The sequence below is a fragment of the Theropithecus gelada genome, chromosome 9, assembly GCF_003255815.1.
Source record: "Theropithecus gelada isolate Dixy chromosome 9, Tgel_1.0, whole genome shotgun sequence".
NCBI classification, from domain to species: domain Eukaryota; kingdom Metazoa; phylum Chordata; class Mammalia; order Primates; family Cercopithecidae; genus Theropithecus; species Theropithecus gelada.
In genome coordinates this window covers 13,968,342-13,992,091 of record NC_037677.1, presented here as the reverse complement: position 1 = coordinate 13,992,091, position 23,750 = coordinate 13,968,342, and the positions used below count along the sequence as shown (strand labels likewise).

At 42.6% G+C, this 23,750-nt stretch overlaps 1 long non-coding RNA gene across 1 annotated transcript; it reads left to right on the top strand.

The window, feature by feature from the left end:
- Nucleotides 1–543: 543 nt before the first annotated feature.
- On the top strand, nt 544–22,887 carry LOC112632170. Its single transcript, XR_003121269.1, has 3 exons — nt 544–761; nt 18,541–18,982; nt 19,963–22,887. It is a non-coding gene; the product is annotated as an uncharacterized LOC112632170 (long non-coding RNA).
- Nucleotides 22,888–23,750: the final 863 nt, after the last annotated feature.

Here is a 23,750-nt window from a genome sequence, read left to right as displayed (position 1 = left end):
AATAAATAAATAAAGTATGCACAACACAGAAGATATGCCCTTAGCTGACTTGGAACTCTATGGAGCTCCGAAAGTGAAGTATAGTGTGCATGTGGTGCCGCCCGTTGTGATTTATGATGGAAATAGAGGAGTAGGGAAGTGCATTTGCTATGCCTCCCTAGAGGCTTCAGAATCATTCTGTGGGTAGAGGAGCAGCTTCTGGAGATAATAGAATTGTCCTCCAGCTGCTCACACTTCACCCAGTCTGTGGCCAGATGTAAAAGGCTGGAGAACTTGTTTCCAGGATCAGAGACGAGGAGATGCAAGAGGCTCCTGTAAGCAAAGCAATGAACTATGGCATAATCCAGTTTGTGAAAGAAGATGACTCTGAAGAACGAGTGGAGGTCAACTTAAAAATCAGCAGAATGCAATGGACTCTCATTTCCCCACTGATTACCTTCACTGTGGCCAGTGTATAAGCTGGGCTGTTTGTTCCTGGTAAATGTCCCTGATTCTGTCCCGAAGCTTTGGCCCAATCAGGAGCCTGAGCTGCGCACTTTTCATCTCCCAAGGCTGCAGCAAGATCAGGGAAGCATACCTTTGCAAATAAGACATGCACCGTGTCAAATGGAAATGCTTTCCTTGGCAGTGAGTGAAGCACTTTCATGATAACAATTTGGAATCCTGGAAAAAAATCTGGACTTCGAAATGGAAAATGAGCTCTGCACTTTGCTGCTTTTGGGACCCCACCTCCTCGTCTCCAAATGCGGATGTTACGCTAAGTTGCCGGAGTGGCAGCTGTCTGTCTAGGGTTGTCTTCCTCTCTGTGGTTGCCACAGTGCACTGAACATTGGCCTCTCATTTTAAAACTCCCAGTTCTTTCTATCCTAAGGCAATTATAGTACTATGTTTAACCTAAAAATTAGGATTTATATCATAGTATGACAGTTGTGGTCAACATTCTTTATTTCAACAACTTTTTGATTTTATTAACTTTATTTCTTTCAATAACTTTCCATTTAGCTATGTTGTCAGAAAAACGTATGGAATACCGACGGAAGTTATAGGACAAGAAATACGTACTTGGAAAGATAATTTTTGTCTCCTAAGAGATTGCCCCCAGTGTGGAGGGTTGTGTGGTATACCTTATTTAGCTGTATGAGGTTGGTGTTTTTGAAGGGCTCCCCATAAATGCCATTCTCAACTCTGCTGGGGATCTAAAGAATTTGAAAATTTAAACTAGGAGAGACAGATGGGGCAAAATATCAAGTTAAAAAGAGCAAAGTTGGAGAATGTGGCCTTAGGGCTGACAGCCAGGCGTGCTTGTGAATACTGAGCCCAGAGGCAGGCCCCTCTTCACTACCAGGCAGCACAGCACTGGCCTTCCCCACCAAGCTTAATCACTTCTAGCTTTTGATTTAAAGTGAGACACGTGCAACTCTTCCTTTTACTTGAACACTTAGAAGCCAATATAAGGTTCTTCACTGGCCCAGTTTCAATATTGTTGTGTCTCAGGGATCAGGGAGGCCACGTGTGGGGGTGGGTGTGCTGGTTTGCTACAGGTGCCATAATAAAGTACCACAAATTAGATGGCTTGAAGCAATACGAATTTGTTGTCTCATAGTTCTGAAGGCTAGAAGTACAAGATTAAGGTGTTGGTAGGGTCTTCTTCCCCTCCAAACCCCATAAGTGGGAGTCCTTCCTTATCTCTTCCTAGCTTTTGGTGGAGCTGTCAATCCTTGGCTTGTGGCTGCATCACTTAGATCTCCACTTCTGCACTTTCATGGCCTTCTCCCTGTTTATCTTGGTGTGTGTCCAGTTTTTTTTTTTCTTCTTCTCCTTCTTCTTTTTTGCAATGGAGTTTTGCTCTGTCACCCAGGCTGGAGTGCAGTGACATGATCTCGGCTCACTGCAACTTCCACCTCCCAGGTTCAAACATTTCACCTGCCTCAGCCTCCTGAGTAGCTGGGATTACAGGCATGCATCAACATGCCTGGTTAATTTTTCTATTTTTAGTAGCAATGGGGTTTCACCATGTTGGCCAGGCTGGTCTCTAACTCTTGACTTCAGGTGATCTGCCCACCTCAGCCTCCCAAAGTGCTGGGATTACAGCTGTGAGTCACTGTGGCTGGCCAAATTTTCTTCTTATAACAACATTATTCATGTTGGATTTAGAGCCTACACTTATGACTTCACCTTAACAATTTCATCTACAAAGACCTCTATTTACAAATAAGGTCACATTTTGAGGTCCAGGTGTGTCCCGAGTGTGTTCCTTCTAGTGGGTTCATGGTCTCACTGACTTCAGGAATGAAACCACAGACCTTCGCAGTAAGTGTTACAGCTCTTAAAGGTGGTGTGGACCCAAAGAGTGAGCAACAGCAAGATTTTTTGTGGAGAGCAAAAGAACAAAGATTCCACAGCATGGAAGGAGACCCAAGCAGGTTACTGCTGCTGGCTGAGGTGACAAGCTTTTACTCCCTTATTTGACCCTGACCACGTCCTGCTGGTTGGTCCATTTTACAAAGTGCTGGTTGGTCCATTTTACAGAGTGCTGATTGGTTCATTTTACAGAGTGCTGATTGGTCCATTTTACAAACCTCTAGCTAGCCACAGAACGCCGATTGGTGCATTTTACAATCCTAACTACAGAGTGCTGATTGATGCATTTTACAATCCTCTTGTAAGACAGAAAAGTTCTCCAAGTCCCCACTTGACCCAGGAAGTCCAGCTGGCTTCATCTCTCACTAGGATTTGGACTTCAATGTGTCTATTGGGTGGTGGGGCAGGGACACAATTCACCTCACAACTGTGAGACTTAGTGCAACTCACAGCACTGGTCACAGAGAACACCGGCTCTCTGAGCACAGCTTTTTCCCTAAGACAAAGAGTCATGCATATGGAGTTATTTACTTCAAAGATAGGAGGAGAACTCAATGAAATTGAGAAAAAAGAACAATACAAATGAGGAACAAAATGAAACAGATGAAGAAAATTGATGGATTCCTAGCTTGACTATGAAAAGAAAATGTCCAAATAAACATAAGCAGAAATTCAAAAGGAGATATTACAAATGTTACCACAGAAATGCAACAGATCATCAGAGACTACTAGAAACAACAATATGCCCACAAACTAGAAAACACAGAGGAAATGGATAAATTCCTGGAAACATACAACTTCCCAACATTAAACCAGGAAGAAATAGAAATCCTGAAGAGACCAGTAACAAATAGTGAGCTTGAATCAATAAAAAGTCTCCCAGCAACAACAAAAAGCCCAAGAGCAGATGAGTTTACAGCCAAATTCTACCAAACATACAAAGAAGAACTGGTACCAATCCTCCCGAAACTCTACCTCAGATTTCACCATCAGTTAAATGTACCATTTTTCATAGGAACCAAGTGAGCAAAGACTTACAGAGAAGTGAGGAGTGTCAGCCAGTGGCGGTCCATCTTCTGCAGTGAAAATTAGTAAGAAAGAAGAATCGTACTCCCTGCTATGAGCTGAAAATTTATGCCCTCCCAAAATTAATACATTGCCTAGTCTTCCATGCAATAGTATTAAGAGGTGCAGCCTTTGGGAGGGGATTAGGTCATAAGGGTTCCACTCTCATGAATGGGATCAATGCCTTTATAAGAGAAGATTTAGGAAACCTGTTTGCCCCTTCTGGCATGTGAGGACATAGCAAGAAGGTGCCATCTATGAAGCAAGAAACCCTTGTCAAACACAGAATCTGCTGATGCTTTGATCTTGGACTTCCCAGCCTCCAGAACTGTGAACAATAAATTTCTGTCATGTATTGTCCAGTCTAAGGTATTTAGCTATAGCAGCTGGAATGGACTAAGACACCTCCCATTATTCAATTTTAGTATCCATTGAACATTCAGTTTAACACATTAATGAAAGCTCATTTTCAGGGCATTGCCTTTGTCATGAACTTTAGAAGTATAGTTTCTTTTTTGTGGGAATGCTTTGCATTTTGCTTGCAACTCATATTCCTAGAGAAAAGAGAACACTATTTCCCTGGCCATCCCAGCACATGTTCTGGACAAACTTCTCAACCTCCTGTTTCTAGTATCAGAAGTCCTCCAGGGAATGCCCTCTGGTGGGCGTCTCATTTTGACTTCCACCTGGGCTCCGTCTTACAACATCTCCTTAATTCTACACAGAACCACCTTGATCAGATTCCTCTATAACACTACTTAATAGTTTTCCATTCAAGTTATCCTCATAAGCATTAAAAAACCAAACTCTCTGGAATTGTTCTGAACTTCTAATCCTCTAAGCCTCCATTCTAGGGTTAGAGAATATGAGAATCTGTTTTGGGGAGGCTTGGGGTGGCTACTTCCTACAAAATTAACAAGTCTGATGAAGATGATGGTGTGACTCTTTATTTTATTATAGTTCAGTTGGCATCAGTGAAGTCAGGAGCCATGAATCCACTGCACGGGGCTCATGAAATGTGCCTGGCTGCTTCAGATTTTTCTTTGGAGCTCACAACTCATAAGTGTTCTCCTGAGTTAGTGATAGGAGATTCTTCATCTGTCCTGGGAGAAGAAAGATTGAATTGGGGACAGGGATTTGGATTTTTAATTCTTTGGCTTGAAGTCAAATTTTGGTGCAAATACATTACATGAAAGAGGTAATGTTATGAAAAATTATCTATTATTAATAGGTAGACATGAATTTGTTTCCAAAATGAGACCCACGGACTCTAGAGCTGGGAGAAAGAACCAGATAACTGGTAAGCATGGGTCCTGCCAGGTGGGGCAGACCTGTGGAAGTCCCTGTTCGTTGGGAGGAGGCATTAGGAGAGCTCTGAGAGGTGAAGAGGGTGTGACAAAACGAAGGAGAGCGAAAAAAGAGAGGCAGAGGAAACACAAAACCAAATGTTTCCTCTATTAAAATGTTTGCTTCGGTCAGGCACTGTGACTTATGCCTGCAATCCCTGCACTTTGGAAGGCTGAGAAGAGAGGGTCACTTGAAGCCAGGAGTTTGAGACAAGCCTGGGCAACATAGCAAGATCCCTGTCTACAAAAAACTTAAAAAATTATCCAGGTGTGGTGGCACACACCTGTAGTCCTAGCTACTCAGGAGGCTGAGGTGGGAGCATTACTTGAGCCTAGGAGGTTGAGGCTGCAGTGAGCCATGATCATGCCACTGCACTCCGGCCTGAGTGACAGAGCAAGACACTGTCAAAAAAAAAAAAAAAAAAAAAAAAAGAAAAAAGAAAAAAAAGAAGCATGCTTGAACAAACCCTGTGAGAAACAATTATATAGTCTTAACTGGGTCAGTATTTGTATGAATGAAGAATGCTTGTGTGTTTGCAGAAAGAGGAGACAAAGAAAGTCAGCCTTTGTTTTAACTTCCTGTGATGCCAATCAGGTGAGGTGGAACTCGGGGTGTCAAGGCAGACTGATTCTTATTTGCAGGAGTGTTTCATTTTGCACAATATGAATAGTGCAAATATTCATTGCACAATAGTTCACATACTCTTCTCAATAAAAACTAATTTTTTAATTACTTTGGGAGACATTCAAATAAATGTTACGGTGAGTGGAGTTTTGATGAAGCACACACGCTTTTGTCATTGCATTGCAGTTAAGTGAAAAATCACTTTCCGGCTTCTGCTCCACAAATCTTGATTGCCTGAGGTCTGGTGTGCTGAGTGAGTCCACCTGCATGGACCCCTATTGTGCATGGTGAACGTGCTGTGCGCAGTCAGCCCAAGTTCTAGTTTGGCAGGTCAGAGTCATCTGAAACAGCTCTTGAGTTTCTCATACAATCTGAGCTAACTGCTGCCTGACCAAACAGGCAAGTGCAGTGGGAGGAATACATCATAATTCCCCTTCCAAATCTGTCTGAATAAACATTTGCACAACGGCTGATCAAGGCTCTGTGTGTTAACTATCACGTCCGGTGCTGACAATTTATAGAACCTCTTCGTGAAGATTCTCCTGGTGAACCTTTCATTTTTGCAGTTCACGCTATGACATTACTAGGAAGTACTGTTTGTGTTTGCAAAATACAGCTACATGCTTGCATCCATTCATGTTTATTTATATAGATGCTCTTAGCACCAGGGTAACAGCAGGTTTGACAGGAGAGGAACTTTTCTGCTGAAGACATACCACAGATGCCGTGACTTGAAAGAACCCCATTGTTTCTTTCTTTGCCTGAACATAGCTAAGCAAGAAGGTTTTTTGGAAAAACAGTAACATGAAGAACATGGATAAAGTTAATCTTCAACTTGAGACCATTACAGCCAGGAAATGGAGGTGAATTTTAAATCTTGTTGGCTGTTATTCTGTCTTTATACCTGTAATTACTTCCCTTCCTTCCCATCCTTTCTTTCCCCCCCTACAAAGATGGTGCCAGTGGGAGTAGGGCTGGGAACAAGGTTTAATATTGTGATTTTAAGTTATTATCTTTAAAGTCACTTTGCTACCAGGTTTCCTTGGGTGTTGAATTCAAATCACTTTTGTTTAAAAACATTGGTTTTCTTTTTGTTATTTTTTCCCTCTATTGCTCCTTTTTCTTCTGGGTGTTTTAAATCTGGAAATCTTCCTCTCAAAGGGGCTGATATGAAGAGTGGGAAGACTCCCACAATGGGAAAACCCTGCACTCTACCGAATCACAACTCTCATTCCCAGGTGATTAGTGATTTGGTGGAGCTCAGTGTTCATTATAAAGTTACTCATAAGCAATGATGATCATTTCCGGAGAAAAAGACAATGATCAATCTCATGGCCCCATGTGTAATCATGACTACTTTCAGGCATTTATCAATGATCAATTACCCATTCCCTGTTAATTAAGAGCTTAATCTTCCCACTCATGTAATGTGAACAATGGTGCACTGTTGCAAGCTGCCTATTATATTTCCTCAGGACAAAGACCAAAGTAACTGGTCATGGAGTGCTCAGAGCTGTCACACTGGATTTCCTGCCTCTCCAGCCAAACACAGTAGGCACAGTTCAGTATTAACAGACTCATGTTTTCTATGAGCTAGGATGATGTCCTTCCCCCATAAAGCCTACGTTGAACACATTTTATCTTTAGCCTCAATATCATCACTCTTTTTTATATTTTTACAAATATGCATAGTGAATAAGAGAAGAATAAGAGGGGGAAGAGAAGAAGAATAATGTTCCCAACACAAAGAACAGATAAATGTTTGAGGTGATGGAGATCCCAGTTACTCCGATTTAATCATCACACATTGTATACAGGTATCAAAATAGCACGTGTACTCCCAATACACACACAACTATTAGGTATGAATTAAAAAGAGAAGAAATGTCTCAAATACCAAGTTTCTTGCTACCTAGGTTAATGCTTCATTTCCCTACTGCCTTCTCCAAAAACAGCATCTCATCACCTGTATTCCTCCCAGTATTGAGCCTCTGGGTGGCGGGGGGACCCGCCATGTTCTCTGCATGGCCACTTCCGCAGAGACTCTCACTTTGCTCCCCTCCTCTTCTGGAATCCCTGCATTTGAATTGCATGTTAGACTGACCAGTCACTGTTACAGTCATCTACAACCCCAGGGCCCTTCCCCTGCTCACTGTTGGTTTTTTCAATATGACCATTGCTTTAACTCTTTGTGACTTAAATACCCATGTACTGTACATAAGCTGGTCTCTCTATTCCCTGACCTATTCTCCAAAGATCTCATTCTAGACACCACTTCAGTTCCCCATTCCACAGTCACATCCTGGAATAGCTACAAAGTCTGTATTTCCATTGCAAACATCCTGGGCTCCAGCTGCAGCCTTCTTCCTCTGTCACTCACTTCCTTCACTGCCCTGTCCACAATGATGCTTTGACCTGCCTGCACCCCTTAACTAACTGTGTCCAGAGAAAATCACATGCCCAGGCTTACTACTCTAAGTCTCTTTCATGACCCTGAGCTTCCAGGGGGACTTGAGTGCACGTGGCAGCCAGGCTCCATCTCTATGGTCCACTCAGTGCTCCTGGCCCTTGCCAGGACTCACTGTCCTTTCTGCCCTCTTGCACCTTCTTCATTCAGTTGATGATCTTCCTTCCTTCCTATCTAACAGAGAAAGCAAAGGTGATCAGAAGAGAACTTCCATCTGCTCTCCTCATTTTTTTCTGCTCACCTATCTGAAATCTAGGTGGAGGTTTCGAAATCTCAATTCTTGACTCCCTGCAGCTGAAGGCTCAACACCACATGCAAGCTGCCAAGGCTTAAAGCTTGCGTCTTCTGAAGCCACAGCCTGAGCTCTATGCTGGCCCTTTTCAGCCAGAGCTGCAGCACTGGCACAGAGGATTCCAAGTCCCTAGGCTGCACACAGGATGGGGACCCTGGGCCCAGCCTATGAAACCACTTTTTTCTCCTAGGCCTCAGGGCTGTGATGGGAGGGGCTGCCCCAGGGACCTCTGACATGCCCTGGAGACATTTTCCTACTTTGTCTTGGGGATTAACATTTGGCTTCTCAATACTTATAAAAATTTTTGCAGTTTTCTTGAATTTCTCCTCAGAAAATGAGATTTTCTGTTCTATTGCATGGTCAGGCTACAAATTTGCTGCACTTTTATGCTCTGTTTCCCTTTTAAAACCGAATGCCTTTAACAGCACCCAGGTCACCTCTTGAATGCTTTGCTGCTTAGAAATTTCTTTCACCACATACCCTAAATCATCTCTCTCAAATTCAAAGTTCCACAAATATCTAGGCAGGGGCAAAATGTTGCCAGTCTCTTTGCTGAAGCATAACAATAGTCACCCTTGCACCAGTTCCCAACGAGTTCCTCATCTCCATCTGAGACCACTTCGGACTGAATTTTATTATCCATATCATTATCAGCATTTTGGTCAAAGTCACTCAATAAGTCTCTAGGGAGTTCCAAACCTTCCCACATTTTCCCATCTTCTTCTGAGCCCTCCAAATTGTTCCAACCTTTGCCTGTTCCCCAGTTTCAAAGTCACTTCCACATTTTCAGGTATCTTTTCAGCAGTGCCCCACTCTTCTGGTAGCAATTTACTGTACTAGTCTGTTTTCATGCTGCTCATATTTTCATCCATACCCAAGACTGGCCAATTTACAGAAGAAAGAGATTTAATTGGGTTTACAGTTCCACATGCCTGGGGAAAACCTCACAATCATGGTGGAAAGCAAGGAGGAACAAATCTCATCTTACATGAATGGCAGCAGGCAAAGAGAGAGAGAGCTTGTGCAGGGAAACTCTGCCTTATAAAGCCATCAGCTCTCATGAGACTTATTCACTATCATGAGAACAGCACGAGAAAGACCTGACCCCATCATTCAATTACCTTCAACTGGGTTTCTCCCACAACATGTGGGAATTCAAGATGAGATTTGGGTGGGGACACAATCAAACCATACCAGTCATCGTGATGGGATGCTGTCTTCCTTTCTGCTTTCACCCCTTCTAATGCACCTTGCACACCACCATCAACCTTCATAGAATGCACATGAGTATGGCTCGATTTAGTCTGTTTGGGCAGCTATGACAAAATGCCATCAATTGGGTAGCTAATAAATGATAGATATTTGTTCCTCATAGTTCTGGAGTCTGGGAAGTCCAAGATCAAGGTACGGGTAGATTCAGTGTCTGGTGAGGCCACCTTCCTCACAGACAGCACCTTCTGTATCCTCATGTGGCAGAAGAGGCTAACTAGTTCTCTTTGATAATGGCACTTATTCCATTCATGAAGGTTTTGTCCTCATGATCGAGTCACCTCCCAGTGGGCCTGCTCTTTATACAAGCAAATGGATGATTAGGTTTCCTTACATGGATTTGGAAAGCAACACAAACATTCAGCTCATAGCACTATTCCCTTGTCTACAATCCAGCAACCTGTCTTAGGTAACTTCATCCCTTTGGTTAAATATTCAGTCTGTTCAAAATCTAGGTGCTGACATGTGTATGCTTGAGTCTTAAAGGTGAAAGACTCCTACAAGTAGTTTTGGGCACTCCTATGCAATCTGTTCTGTTCAATTTCCTCATTGCAAATAGACCCTCCAAGAGAAAGAGGAGGTAGACTGTGCTTCTTAAAGTATGCAGCAATCTAAATACAGTAGTCCCCTCTTATCTACAGGGGGTATGTTTCAAGACCACAGTAGATGCCTGAAACCCTGGATAGTATGGAACCCTATGTGTACTGTTGCCCTTAGTATCTGCAGGGGACTGGTTTCAGCATCTCTGGCAGATACCAAAACCCACAGGTGTTCAAAAGTTCCTTATATAAAATAGTTAATATTTACATATAATCTATACCTCCTGTATACTTTCAGTCTTCTCTAGATTACTTATTGATATGGTTTGGCTGTGTTCCTACCCAAATCTCATCTTGTACTATTGCTCCCATAATTCCCACATGTTGTGGGAGGGACCTGGTGGGAGACAATTGAATCACAGGGGTGGTTTCCCCTGTACTATTCTCATGGTAGTGAATAAGTCCCATGAGATCTGATGGTTTTACAAAGGGGAAACCCTCTTTGCTTGGCTTTCATTCTGTCTTGTCTGCCGCCATGTAAGATGTGCCTTTTGCCTTCTGCCATGACTGTGAGCCCTCCCAGCCACATGGAACTGTGAGTCCATTAAACCTCTTTTTCTTTATAAATTGCCCAGTCTCAGGTATGACTTTATCAGCAGTGTGAAAACAGACTAATATACTTATAATACCTAATATGATGTAAATACTATGTACATTGTTATTATATTATATTGGCTTTTATTTGTATTATTTTTTATTGTTGCATGGTTATTTTTATTTTTTTTAAAAATATTTTTGATCCAAGGTTGGTTGAATTTGCAGATGTGGAACCCATGGACATGGAGAGCTGGCCGTGTTGTGTTCTTTTCCTATATATACAGAGCTATGAAAAAGTTTTATTTATAAATTAAGCACAGGAAGAAATTAAAAACAATAACTAGTAATAAAATATAACAATTATAACAGTGTGCTGTAATAAAAGTTATAAGAATATGGAAAAAAATGTTGTCTTTTAACTGTCCCAGGTAGGCTCTGGGTGGATGAGAGGGAGCTCTTCTTGGCAGAAGCTGGAGGTGTTAAGAAACACACATTTGCAGCCCGTTTGCTGCCTCTGCTGGGGTGCTGCTCATCATGTCTCATCCCCTGGTCCCATCTGGCTGAGCTGTCCCACTGTTGCTTGCCTCTGGATAATTGGAGTCTTGGCCAATTGCTTTTTTGAAATAGAAGGAAAGACATGATATAGTGATCCAGATGCAGATAGGTGGGCAGACAAGCGAGGAAAGCATGTGAAAGTTCTCTTCTGATTACCTTCGCTTTCTCAGTTAAATAGAAAGCAAGATCATCATGCAATGATTAATGCAGGGAAATCTCTCCTCCATGTTCACGGTTAAGGCCAAATCTCTGTCACCGCATGCCATGCCCTGCGTAGCTGACTCTGCCCACCTCACTTCTTGCTGCTTCTCTGTAACGCACTGCACGGGAGACTTTGGAGCATGCCTTTCAGTCCCCAAGTGTATGCCCTGGCCTCCAGCCTTCTGTGCCTGCCCTCATGTGGCTCCTTCTGTTGGCCTTACCTCACTTTTGTCTGCCAAATGGTCTCCTACCCATACCTCAGGGCCAATCCAGTGGGTTACCTCCGGGGGCAAGTTTCCATGAATACCCTGGATGGAGCTAGCTATCTTCCCTTTGGTCCCTGACATAGTTTGAATGTCTGTCCCCTCCAAATCTCATGTTGAAATGTGATCCCCAGTGTTGGAAGTGGGGCCTGGTGGGAAGTGTTGGGTCATGGGAGTGAATCCTTCATGAATGGCTTGATGCCTTTCCCATGGTAATGAGTGAGTTCTTGCTCTGTTCACTCAGGAGTTGGTTGTTTAAAGGAGCCTGGCACCTCGTCTCTCTCTTGCTTTCTCTTTCTTGCTCCCTTTCTCAACACGTGACATGCTGGCTACCTTCCCTCCCACCATAACTAAAAGCTTTCTGAGGCCTTACCAGAAGCCAAGCAGACGCTGATGTCTGGTCGTGCTTGCACAACCTGCAGAACTGGGAGCCAAATAATCTTTTCTTCATAAATTTCAGTCTCAGATGTTCCTTTATAGCAACGCAAAACTGATAAACACAGGTCCCTTATGGTACCTTGTCCACATGCCTCTGTGACCATGTATACAATGATTTATTTGAGACCTTTGTTTTTGTGTCTTACTCACCCTCTCCCCCAGGGTAGGGACCTGTCCTGGCTCATGAAACCACCAGTGTCTTGCACAGTGTCCTGCACATAGTAAATGTTCAATGTTTGTTTGTTTGAAGGCAAAAATGGATGAATGGACAGGATTTTTGCCTTTATCTAGGTCTTCAGCTAGTCACTGATTGTAGAGATACAAAATGGAGCAATTTTAAAAAAGTGAATAGTAAACAAATAAAGAGAACATGTAATAACAGCAACTTAACTAACATTTTAAAGTTAAGTTGCTGACTAATTTCACTCCCAAAATTTAGAAATGCTGTATAAGTCTAAGTCATCACTTTCTCCCTCTCATTTTCAAAGTAGAACTTCCAAATCAAATGATGCTGACCAGTGAAAAAAATTTATTTTCAGAAATAGTAGAATATATAAAGTGTTTAATCAGAAGGGCTCAATATCACTGAAAATAATATCAAAGATTCCAATAGCAATGTTTTGCAACACATTAATAAATAATCAAAAAGCAAGAAACCATCATTTAGACATTGGGATGTACAGATAAACTTGGTTGAAAGAATTGGTATCATCAATTCAGGCAATAGCTGTGACCCAGGAAGGGATTACCAGTTTTGCTGTACTTAAAATTCTGTACTTTGCTTTGCTCTAAGTCTGCATTTCGCTTGTGCCACTAGATGCTTGTTCTGACTCTGTTTCATGTTGAGTTGTTGCTGTGCTGGGAGGATGAGCTTTCAGAGACTCAGTTCACAGTAGACAGTGGACTTTGGTTAAATATGAAGAATGCCTTTCTCTCTAAACTATAATAAAGTCCTTTTACATCACATTCATCCTGATATTACCTTATTCGCTTTATTGACTACAGAGTACTTATACATGCGTTCAAGTCTTATAAAAATTGAATCTAGCAGCAGCTATAAATAATTAAACTTCTCCTAGCTGGGACTTGCCTGTATAAAGATGTTACAAATTCAGAGTCATAACAGGGAGGGTAGAACAGTGATTTATCATTGCGAAGCCTAACAACTCCCAGCTTCTGACTTTGTGTTTCTGCCCATCTGGCTCATTGCTGAGTCCTAAGGTCATTTGTATCCACAAAGCTCCATGGCAGGAGACAGAGAGACACAAGAAACCAGAGGAACAATCTCAGTGGTGGTTTCTCATAACTGGATCCATGCATGTGTACGTTAGAGTGAGACTTTTCATAGTTAACTTCAATTGCTATTTCAGGAAGATCCCTCACCATCTGAAGAAATGTATCCACTCTGCATTAGTTCTAGAACGTGCCACAGTGATATGGGTGGGGAAAAATGGGCCTGCTCTTAGGAGCCTGGCGCCTGCTTGTAGCAGCAGACACACCTCTTATCTCCCCGGCTTTAAAAAACGTAACCATTCATCATTAGATAAACTCACTTTAAGATGTGAGCACAGTCGTTACCAGATCAGTCTCAAACTATTCATTTTTGTGACAGTATTTAATTATGATCTCAGTGCAAGATAAAAGCTTCTGATGAAGTCTTTGTATATTCTCTTATAAATTTGATTACCGATTCATGTAAGACACTACTCATAAAAGTAGAGATTAAATGAATAACAATTGCCTTGAAATAAAATTGTTACCAGAGAGAGAAAGGTGTGTATTTTCATTTTCCTTGGGTATAACAAGGGTGCTTGATGTTGCACGTGTGGGACGTGGTGCTGAGGTCAGTTCCCTGGCACTGCTGTCATCCCACGGAAGCCAACTTTAAAAGGACTAAAAGCATCCATGGAGATGGGTTCATGGTAGGAACCCCATGTCACAGATGAGGCTGGTGGGTGTTGGGGAGGGTGTCATGCCCACCTACCTGCATCAGGACCAGGATCTGTGTTTTGTGTAACCACAAGGCCAGAGGGGCTCTGGAGGGTGGATACTTCAAAGGCAGTTATTGTGTGCACAGTACGTGTGCAGAAGGAGCACAAACTGCTTGTGGGGAAGAATTTGATCAAACCAAAAAATGAGAAGGGAAAGGGAGGAGTGAGAAAAGGAGGGTGTGGGAACAGGCTTGGAGAAAAGGGAAGATGAACAATTCAAGACAAATGTGAAATACTACCTCTCAATTTTGTCTGGAGCCAACCTAATGGCCACCAGGCATTTTCTATGCTTGAGTGTGAAATTCCATTTTTGCAATTAGCCCGAGTGTTTTCAAAAGAGAGGCCCGCTACTCCAGGCCTGGGGACACCTAAGACGAAGATTGAAGGACGCCTCTCACAGGCGGCCACTTATGAGCACACAGCTTAAGCCCCATGGACACCAGGACCTGCTGGATGACTCATCCATTCAGGACAGCTGGTTTCTCCATTCTCTGTTTCAAAAATCTCCTGAATTGGAGACTCTAAAATCTCACATCTCACTTCAGTGGTCAAGCTCTTTGAGAGTAATTTTTTCCTGCTTCAGTGAACAACTGTTCCCACTTGTTTATTCCTCTGTGAGAGAGAAAGCTGTTCATCAGCATTAAGAAAAACCTTCCTGTACCTGACATTGTTGAAAAGTCATTATGTAACCATATCTCAGCCATTTCAGTCCCTTTGCATATTTCCCTAAAATTGAGAAAATTTATATTAAATGAGATGCAGAGTGTATGGCAGGGAGATAACGTTTGAATGCATTTTTGCATCTAATTCTCAACTTAGCCACTTACTGAGCACCTACTATGTGTAATCAAGGCTGCTAATGGCAACGTCCTTCTCTGGAATCAGGTGATCACAAATGTGATTTTGCACAGTTTTTTTTTTTTTTTTTTTTTAAATTTATTTTTGAGAGAAAGTTTTGCTCTTGTTGCCCAGGTTGGAGTGCAATGGCATGATCTCGGCTCACTGCAACCTCCACCTCCCAGGTTCAAGCGTTTCTCCTGCCTCAGTCTCTCCAGTAGCTGGGATTACAGGCACCTGCCACCAAGTCAGGCTAATTTTTGCATTTTTGGTAGAGAGGGGGTTTCACCATGTTGGCCAGGCTGATCTTGAACTCCTGACCTCAGCTGATCCAGCCACCTCAGCCTCCCAACATGCTGGGATTACTGGCGTGAGCCACGGCGCCTGGCCTTGCACAAGTTTCTTACTCCTTCTAGGTTTTCCCTAAAAGTGATTTTGTAAAATGGTGATGATGATATTTAAATGATCATCATAACAATGGCATCTTTGAAATATGTAGAATGTCAACTAAATACTAGATGCTTAGTAAATTTTAAATTTTGGCCAGGCTCACTGGCTCATGTCTGTAACGCCAGCAGTTTCGGAGACTGAGGAGGGAGGATTGCTTGAGTACAGGAGCTCAAGACCAGCCTGGGCAACATAGTTGACTTTTAAATTTTCATATGATAATAGCCCTATTTAGAATTAGTGACAAAATGATGAATTAATTACTCAAAAATTAGGTTTGGAACAATGGGATAATCATATTTTTAAAGTTAGATTATTATCCCCAAAATCTCAAATTACTTAATGGCTCTAGGTCTTCCGTAAAAGCGGAGTTGTAAAATGGTGATGATGAAATTTAAATGATTATCATGAGAATGGCATCTTTGAAATGTGTAGAATGTCAACTACATATTAGATCCTTAATACATTTTAAATTTTGGCCAGGCACAGTGGCTCATGCCTGTAATTCCAGCACTTTTGGAGGCTGATTTTAATGGAAAACACAAAACTATAGGAGTACTAGGAAAATTTTAAGAGAAATATGTTATAGCCTTTGGGTACAAAGGGCCTTTCTTAGCATTACATCAAAGCTAGAAATTGTGAGAAAAAATATTCTTATAGGAATGATTGTACAATTGTACAAAGGTAGTCATTCAAAGATGTCAGTTGCCAAATAGTTTTACTGTTAATGACATGTAAAATGCTTAGTATATAATTTTACATGATAAAAATCATGCAAAAGCAGCATACAAAACTGTTCACTCCATATTCTATGCTTTTGAGAATGCAACTTAAAATACCTACAGCCAGTTGTGATGGGTTACACCTGTAGTCCCAGCTACCTGGGAGGCTGAGGTTGGAGGATTGCTTGAACCCTGGAGTTGGAGGCTACAGTGAGCTATGACGGCACCACTGTACATCAGCCTGGGTGAAAGAGTGAGATCCAGTCTCCGAAAAAAAAAGTTAACAAAGAAATTTTAAATTTTAATTGGGGGACTATGCCACGTGTAAAGGCTCACAGAAAAATCATGATTCAGACCTTGCCCTCCAGGAACACGTCTAGCAGGAACCAGGCGATACAGGAGGGATGTGAGAAAGCGTTCAGGGAAACAGACCAGGGGTTGGGCTTGTTTGGGGGTGACCTGGAAAGGCTTGCCTGGGTAAGACGTGTCTGTGAAGGGCAGGGGTACAGGGGAAGGTGACATGAAAGCCTTAAAGGGGGGCAGCTGCCACCGCTGCAAGAGGTAGCTGTTGAAAGTCTCATCTGGGAAGAAGCTGGTCAGGCGGTGGCCTATTGTGACTACATTCCTCTAAAACTAGACAGTTTCCTGTTGGCCAGCTGAGGCCCAAGCGTGGACAACAGCACAGCTCTCCCCGCTGGAGCCTGGTCTAGGAAGGACGGCAGCAGGAAGCAAAGTCCGTGTCTGGGGACTCTGAGCCCAGGGTGTAGGACCCTCGGCCTCTGAATGGTGCCGCTGCAGGACTGTGCCTGGGGATGCTATTGAGGTCGTGGGAAGACTCATTTGGACGTAAACTCCTGGTTGGCTGAATGGCTGCTGTTCTCAAATTCGCATAGATTGGACAGAGGCCCTTCATGGTGGAGGGAGCGGAGCCTGGCTCCCAGGCTCTCGGTTTCCAGCCTCCTCTTCTGCTATCAAAGCCCCAGCCTGGGCTGGCAGCTTTTCAAGCAGCTTGTCTATCTGTCGCTATGCAGCAACTCTGATTCCCATGAAGGCGAGTTTCACAGGGACGTCCACAGAGTAAAAATCCTTGAGAGACTAAACTGAGATTAAGTGGTAGAAAGCCTAGAACAGCAGTCCCTGACTGGATAGAAAATCAACAGATCCCTCAGAGAACAACGCCCCTGGCCACGTCCCTCCTCCAAGGGCCGAGGTAGGTCAGTCGTGCAAATGACAAAGCCAGTGGCTCCCTGGGCTTGGCTCTGCGTCTCAAGGGCCATCAGTGTGTGCGTGACATCCAGCATGAAGAGTGAGTTTGAATGGATCAGTGCCACCAAGACTCCTAATCTGTTTTGGAGAAGGAAATGCAGTTGACATAATTTCTGTCATGGGCTGTGTGCCCCACGCTCTCATGTTACCATGACTCACCTTGCAGGAAACTGATGTATAGCTGTGGGTTGTGCTGGACCAGGGAACAATACCATTTTCAATGCTGAGAGGGGGAAAGAGTTTGCCAGACACATGGGCCTTGGGAGTGGTTTCGACGTCTGCCAGGCGTCAGGTGGCCTCCCTCAAATCCCAGAGTCTTGTTCACGTCACCACAGAGCATCAGCCAAGGCAAACACCACCTTCCTCACTAAGCATTTACCGTCCCCTGGTGGTTTCTGCAATAAAATAATAATCACTGCTCTTTCCTGAGAGCTAACTCAAAGCCCTGCAAGTTGCATCATCTTCAACGCCTGTCAGACCTAAAAGGCAGGATGGTCACCACCATTTTGTAGATGAGGAAACTGAACTTGTTTGGGTTTGCACAAGCTTGGAAAAAGATTTGAACACAGGTGGGTCTAACAAAGCTCTTCTGTTTTTCCCCACCATATGATGCTTTACATTGTTCTAAAAGTTTGAGATCTATGTGTCTGTTACAGCCTTTGTTTTTTAGAATTGGAGTTCTCAAGAGACATTTGGGTCACACGGGGACTGTGCTGGAACTCCCAGCCACCTCCACTGGCTCCCTTCACCCAAACTGTAATCTTCTTGTTACTTTCCAGTCATTTGTCCTGAAATCTCATCAGAGATGAAATATTTCCTACCCTATTTCCATACTCTCTGTTTTTTTCTTCAGAGACAGAGTTTTGCTCTGTCACCCAGGCTGGAGTGCAGTGACATAATCACAGCCCACTGCAGCCTCAAACTCCTGAGCTCAAATGATCCTCCTGCCTCAGCCTCCTGAGTAGCTGGGACTACAGGTGCTTGTCACCACACCCGGCTTATTTTTGTCTTTTTGGTAAAGATGGGGTCTCACTATGTTGCCCAGGCTGGCCTCAATCTCCTAGCCCCAAGCCCTCCCCTTGCTCTGGCCTCCCGAAGTTCTGGGATTGCAGGCATGAGCCATCTCACCCAGCCTCTATTTTCATATTCTTTAACTGCACATTTCCCTGAGCTAGTCTCAGATTCTGCTCTCTGTTTTTCTTACTGATTGTGCAGATTTTGAATGAAGCCTCTCTCTTCTGCACATTTGCCTTCCCCAGACAGAGCTTGCTGCGGAAGTAAAATTCAAAATGATCCTCCAACGTGATTGTGGCCTAGAGGAGCAGAGCAGCGGTGGGAACAATTTAATTCCTAATACAGTCCATACCTCTAACTCGCTGCATGCGTGCCATTGAAACGCGGAGAAGTTGCTAGAACTCCTCCACTCCTACAGAGCTGTTGCCTCTCTGAGCCTGTGTGACAATGTTTTCTCTCCCTGCTGTCACTTAGCACTTCCTCGAGTCTCTTTGGATGGCAGTCCATGATTTCTCCCTGCAGCAATGATGGAAATATGTCAGCTGTCAAAGGCTCTGGCAGCAGAAGGCAGCTGAGAATAAAGCGGCTTCATGGTAAAGTCGGTGACCCCTAACCATACCCCGCTTTCCACCGATGATTTGCCTGGACAATGTTTAAAGTGGATGAAATATATATTTTTTGAATCAGGTAACTGTTTTTGATAGAAGCTGGATACTTTTATTATGGATTAAACTTGATAACCTATCATTCATTGGGAGAAAATATAATAACTTATTCTGGGTTGGTGTAATATTTAGATAGAAAGGCGTTTCCCTCTCTCTCCCAAACGAACCTCTCCAGACGTACGTTGCACAAGTACATTTGTCAAATGCAACTTCCTCTGAATTATAGAATAGATTAACTATGTTAAATAACCTTAACAAGGGCAGAAATGCAGAAGTTCATATGTGTACACTTGTGTGAATTTCCATCATTGTGTGAAATGTGTGCTGCTTAGATACCGTACTCCAGTGAGCACTGACGTGGCTTGTGGGTGACTTAAGGTTACAGTCAGAATCATAATGTTGTTATTGGCCTTGATCTTAGTTTCACATTACCAGTGTTTCCCACCACTTGACTTTCCTATTTTAAAAAAGAAAACTAAATCAAAATTATTCACACAAAATTGCCCCTTGTACACTTTGAATATTTTTAACGTTATCTGAGTAAAGTGATGGAGGGACTGTTTTACTCCTGATAGCCAAGACTGTGCACCTTAAAGACCAATTTACTTTTATAAATGCACAAATGCACAAATCAATTGTTTTATCACACTTTTAGCTAGAAGTCTTAAATGTTTCTAAACTTAGTAAATTTACGAGGATGAAAGTGGCCTTAGACTTTGCACCTCCTCATTTACAGATGAAGAGATGGACGTCCAAGTGAACCAAGTTGCCTGAGATCAAATAGCTACTTAGTAGATGAACTAGAACTAGAACTTGAACGCGGATCTCTGCCCCACAAATGAGCCATCTTTCTGCCAACTGCTAACTATATTGAGGTTGTGATCATTTTGGGTGAAATGATGCGTGCTTTCTTGTCTTCATTTGTTTTTATTGTGATTTTTAAATTCAAGGATATCTCAAATTACTGGCCCATTAAATCTTGGGTTCTTTTGCTTGTTGAAGGCAACAGGAGATGACCAGTGCTGGGTTTCATGGGAACCAGAGGATTTACAACTTTGTCTGGGCTCCACCTACCAGCAGGAGCCTGATGAGGAGGGCGGCTATGTTCTGAATTATTTTCAGGAAGTCTCGTTTAGCCCGAGACTATCCAGGCAAAACTGCCACAGGATCCTGCTGCTGCAGCAGGATGTTACCAAGACGTTGACTCAAAGAAGGGGAGCTGAGATCAGGAAGGCCAAAGTGGCTTCTGAGAATTCAAACACACCAAGGAGGCTGGGTGCGGTGGCTCACGCCTATAATCCTAGCACTTTGGAAGGCCCAGGTGGGTGGATCACCTGAGGTTAGGAGTTTGAGACCAGCCTGGCCAACATGGTGAAACCCCGTCTCTACTAAAAAAAAAAAAAAAAAAAAAAAAAATCAGCTGGGCGTGGTGGCAGGCACCTGTAATCCCAGCTATTTGGGAGTCTGAGGCAGGAGAACTGTTTGAACCCAGGAGGTGGAGGTTACAGGTTACAGTGAGCCACACCACTGCACTCTAGCCTGGGCAAGAAGAGCGAAATTCGGTCTCACAAAAAAACAAAAAACAAAAAACAAAAAACACCAAAACCCAGAAAACAAAACCTCCAAAGGACATATGTGCGCTCTTGCTCTCAGGAGGCTTGCGATTCCTGGGGAGAAACTGATCACACACACACCAAGTATCGTAAAGTGATTCAAGGTTGCAAAAGGGAGAGGCAAGTTCTGAGTCTCCTCCTGCCTCCCAGTTCCCTTCCCTGAATGGAGGGTCACTGACTAATTTGTCACATCCCAAGACCATGAGTGGCTATTTTACAAGTAGGCAAGGTCACCATGCTTTAAAAGGCAAAGCCCCGTGAGCCACCTCTCTTTGTTGGAAGTTGCAAGCCTCTGGCCCTCCTCTCATTTCTCCAGTGTAGGTTTGAGGTCCGGGAATGCTGCTGGTAGCTGTGGTCCGTCCCTTTAAGGACTGGGATTTGGAAGAGAAAGGAAAGACCCTGGTTGGAGCCTGAGCCTAAGCTGAGAGCTCCAGCCTGAGGTTGCAAAAAGGCCCAGCCTTGGGTGTGGGTTCTAAGCCCAGATGGCAATAAAGGAGCACCCTGTCTTCCCATGGGCTGGAGTTCCTTGTGAGAGTGCTTTCTTTGGAAATGTTGTCATAACATTGACAGGGCAGAATTTCAGCATTTCTCACCCTTGGCCCTAATATCCATCTCCCAAATCATCCCCAGTACCAGGAATCATTAAGAAAGCAGTGGTAGTATTGAGACAACCAAAACGCTGTTTGTTTGAGAATCATCACCTATAGCAGATGAATTTCTGGAAAAAGTGTCTTCAGCATTAGGCAGAGGCATGTTGTTATACACAAAGAAAGGCAGGAGGAAAACACCAAGAACTTGCTGGAGTAACTTCTCAACAGTAGGATGCTGTGTCGCCCTAGACAGCTCTATCAACACGTGAGGACTGGGAATCTAGTGGTGAATTGATGTGATTGGGTTGGGGCAGAAATGCCATGGGGTCTGATGCAGCACAGCTGTACGTCATGGAAAATGGCTACTGAGACAGGCAGCAACCAGATGTAGAATGAATCTGTTTAAGTAAAGAGAGGGTTTGCTTTAGGAGAGCAGGATGCAGGACCATAGCCAGAAGGAGAGAGCAAAACCTGTCTGAGAGTTGAGGAATTTGTGATGTCCTGCCTGACACACCAGCACCCCTGATGATGCTGTCAATGGGTTTCTCTCAATTAGGCCCCCTGGACAGGTGGAAGCCGAGGTAAGTTGGGTAACTGATGTCTTCATGCTTCCACAAAGGGCTCGCTTTGGGCAGATGGAACATGTTAATGCAGGTCCCTGAATGAAGCAGGGAATTCTGAACACATTTGCAGGCCAGCGAAGGAAAGGTCCTTCCCCATGTCATGGTTCCACGTGCTCTCCACCATAAACTTGGAAGAATTCAAGCTGACACATCATGTGAAATTCAGGGTGAAAAAAGTCTGTTGAAATGGATAATGGAACGTGGAAGACCTGTGGAACATGTAGTTGGACCTTTACCTCTGTCTCTGTCCACGCAAAAGCCTGTAATAGAATGTGCAAGGATAACATCCTCAAATTTTTCAAAAATAACTTTACAGTTGATCCATTTATTTTGTCGGGGGGAGGTGAGGGGACAGAAAGAAGAATGGGAAAGAGAGTGAGAGCAGGGAAAGAGAAGCATGATGAGTGAAGGGGAAGAGAAGGAATTTTCTAACAACTCCTTGCCACAAAATGATGAGTGATGGTGAGTGATCTAATTAGGTCATTAAGTGGGTGAAACAACATGGCCAAGGTAAACTTACGTAAACTGTTTCTTATTTAAATTACATTGGATACTTGGATCATCTGTTTAATAAAAAATCTCATCCACTCTTCAATATTGGCTTAAATTCTCTCCCCTTAACAAAACCTTTTCTAAGCACTGCGACTGGGACATTTTTAAAGTTTTTTTTACATTTTTTACCATATTATTTAGTTGAAACTAATTGCATGGAGCTCTATTTCACGTAATTACTTCCATGGGTCCATGAGTCTTATTTCTCCCCAAAGACATTTTTCTTAGGGAGGAAGAAACCAAGCTACAAACGTTTTTCTCATGTTTTTCTATTCTGTGTTCTGTGCAGTAGACGCTGCTGAACATTTGCCAGGAGCCTGATATTTGGAAAGTTTGGCTCATTTTCAAGGCTATGCAATTTAATGATACGACAAAACCCAACATTTCTAGATCCCAATTAAGTACTTCATTGTCCTGACTTCATTCATCATAATGGGAAATTAACTTACTGTCTAATATCTCATTTTCTTTTCTTTAACATAGATAGTAATAAACTAACCCATGCGAGTGTTTTGAAGAATAATGAATAAATAAAATTTGCAAGAAAATGTAAGTTTAAAGATGTATCTAAATGCAGGTAATATTAATTGAGACTGATAAAATAAACCAGCTAGTAATGATGTGGAAGTGGTAAGGTTAAAAGTTGCACTTTTAAGTTACATGGACACATCGTTAAGTTACATGTACACATCGTTTTGCAAGCCAGATTTTTAGTAACTAAATAGAAAATGACTTGGAGAAAATACATGAGACTTTTTGAGTAATTCTGAGGTGGGAGAGAAATTTTTAAAAATTCTGAGGATGTATGATGGGATTATCTAAGACTGTTTCTCTCTTAGTCTCCTGAACTCTGTTTATAGTGTAAACATTAACTTTGTTTATAAATTTAATGAATCAATTTTTGATTAGATAAACATGTGTATGGTAAAGAAATTCCATGAGACTAAATAATTCTTCCCCTTCTGTCTCCCAGTTTCCTGGTTCTCTTCCTCAGAGAAAACTACTATGTTTCTTGAATTTTCTTCAGTGGTATTCTCTATAGATACAAACATATTTCTAAATGTGCCTTTCACTGTTATAGCATGAATGTTGGTGTTCTAAGCAAGGATTCTACACTTTGCTTTTTTTCACTTACCAATATGTCTGGAGATTGTTCCATACATACATGTCAATCTACCTCTTTCTTTTTAACACTAGAGTCTCTGATATATATATATCTCAGAGACTCTAGTGTTAAAAAGAAAGAGGTGGATGACATGATATATATATATGTACATATATATATCAGAGACTCTAGTGTTAAAAAGAAAGACTCTGATATATATATATATATATATATATATATATATATATATATATATATATCTCACACTTGGCCAGGCAGATGACTTCTCAGCTTGGCATTTTCAAGA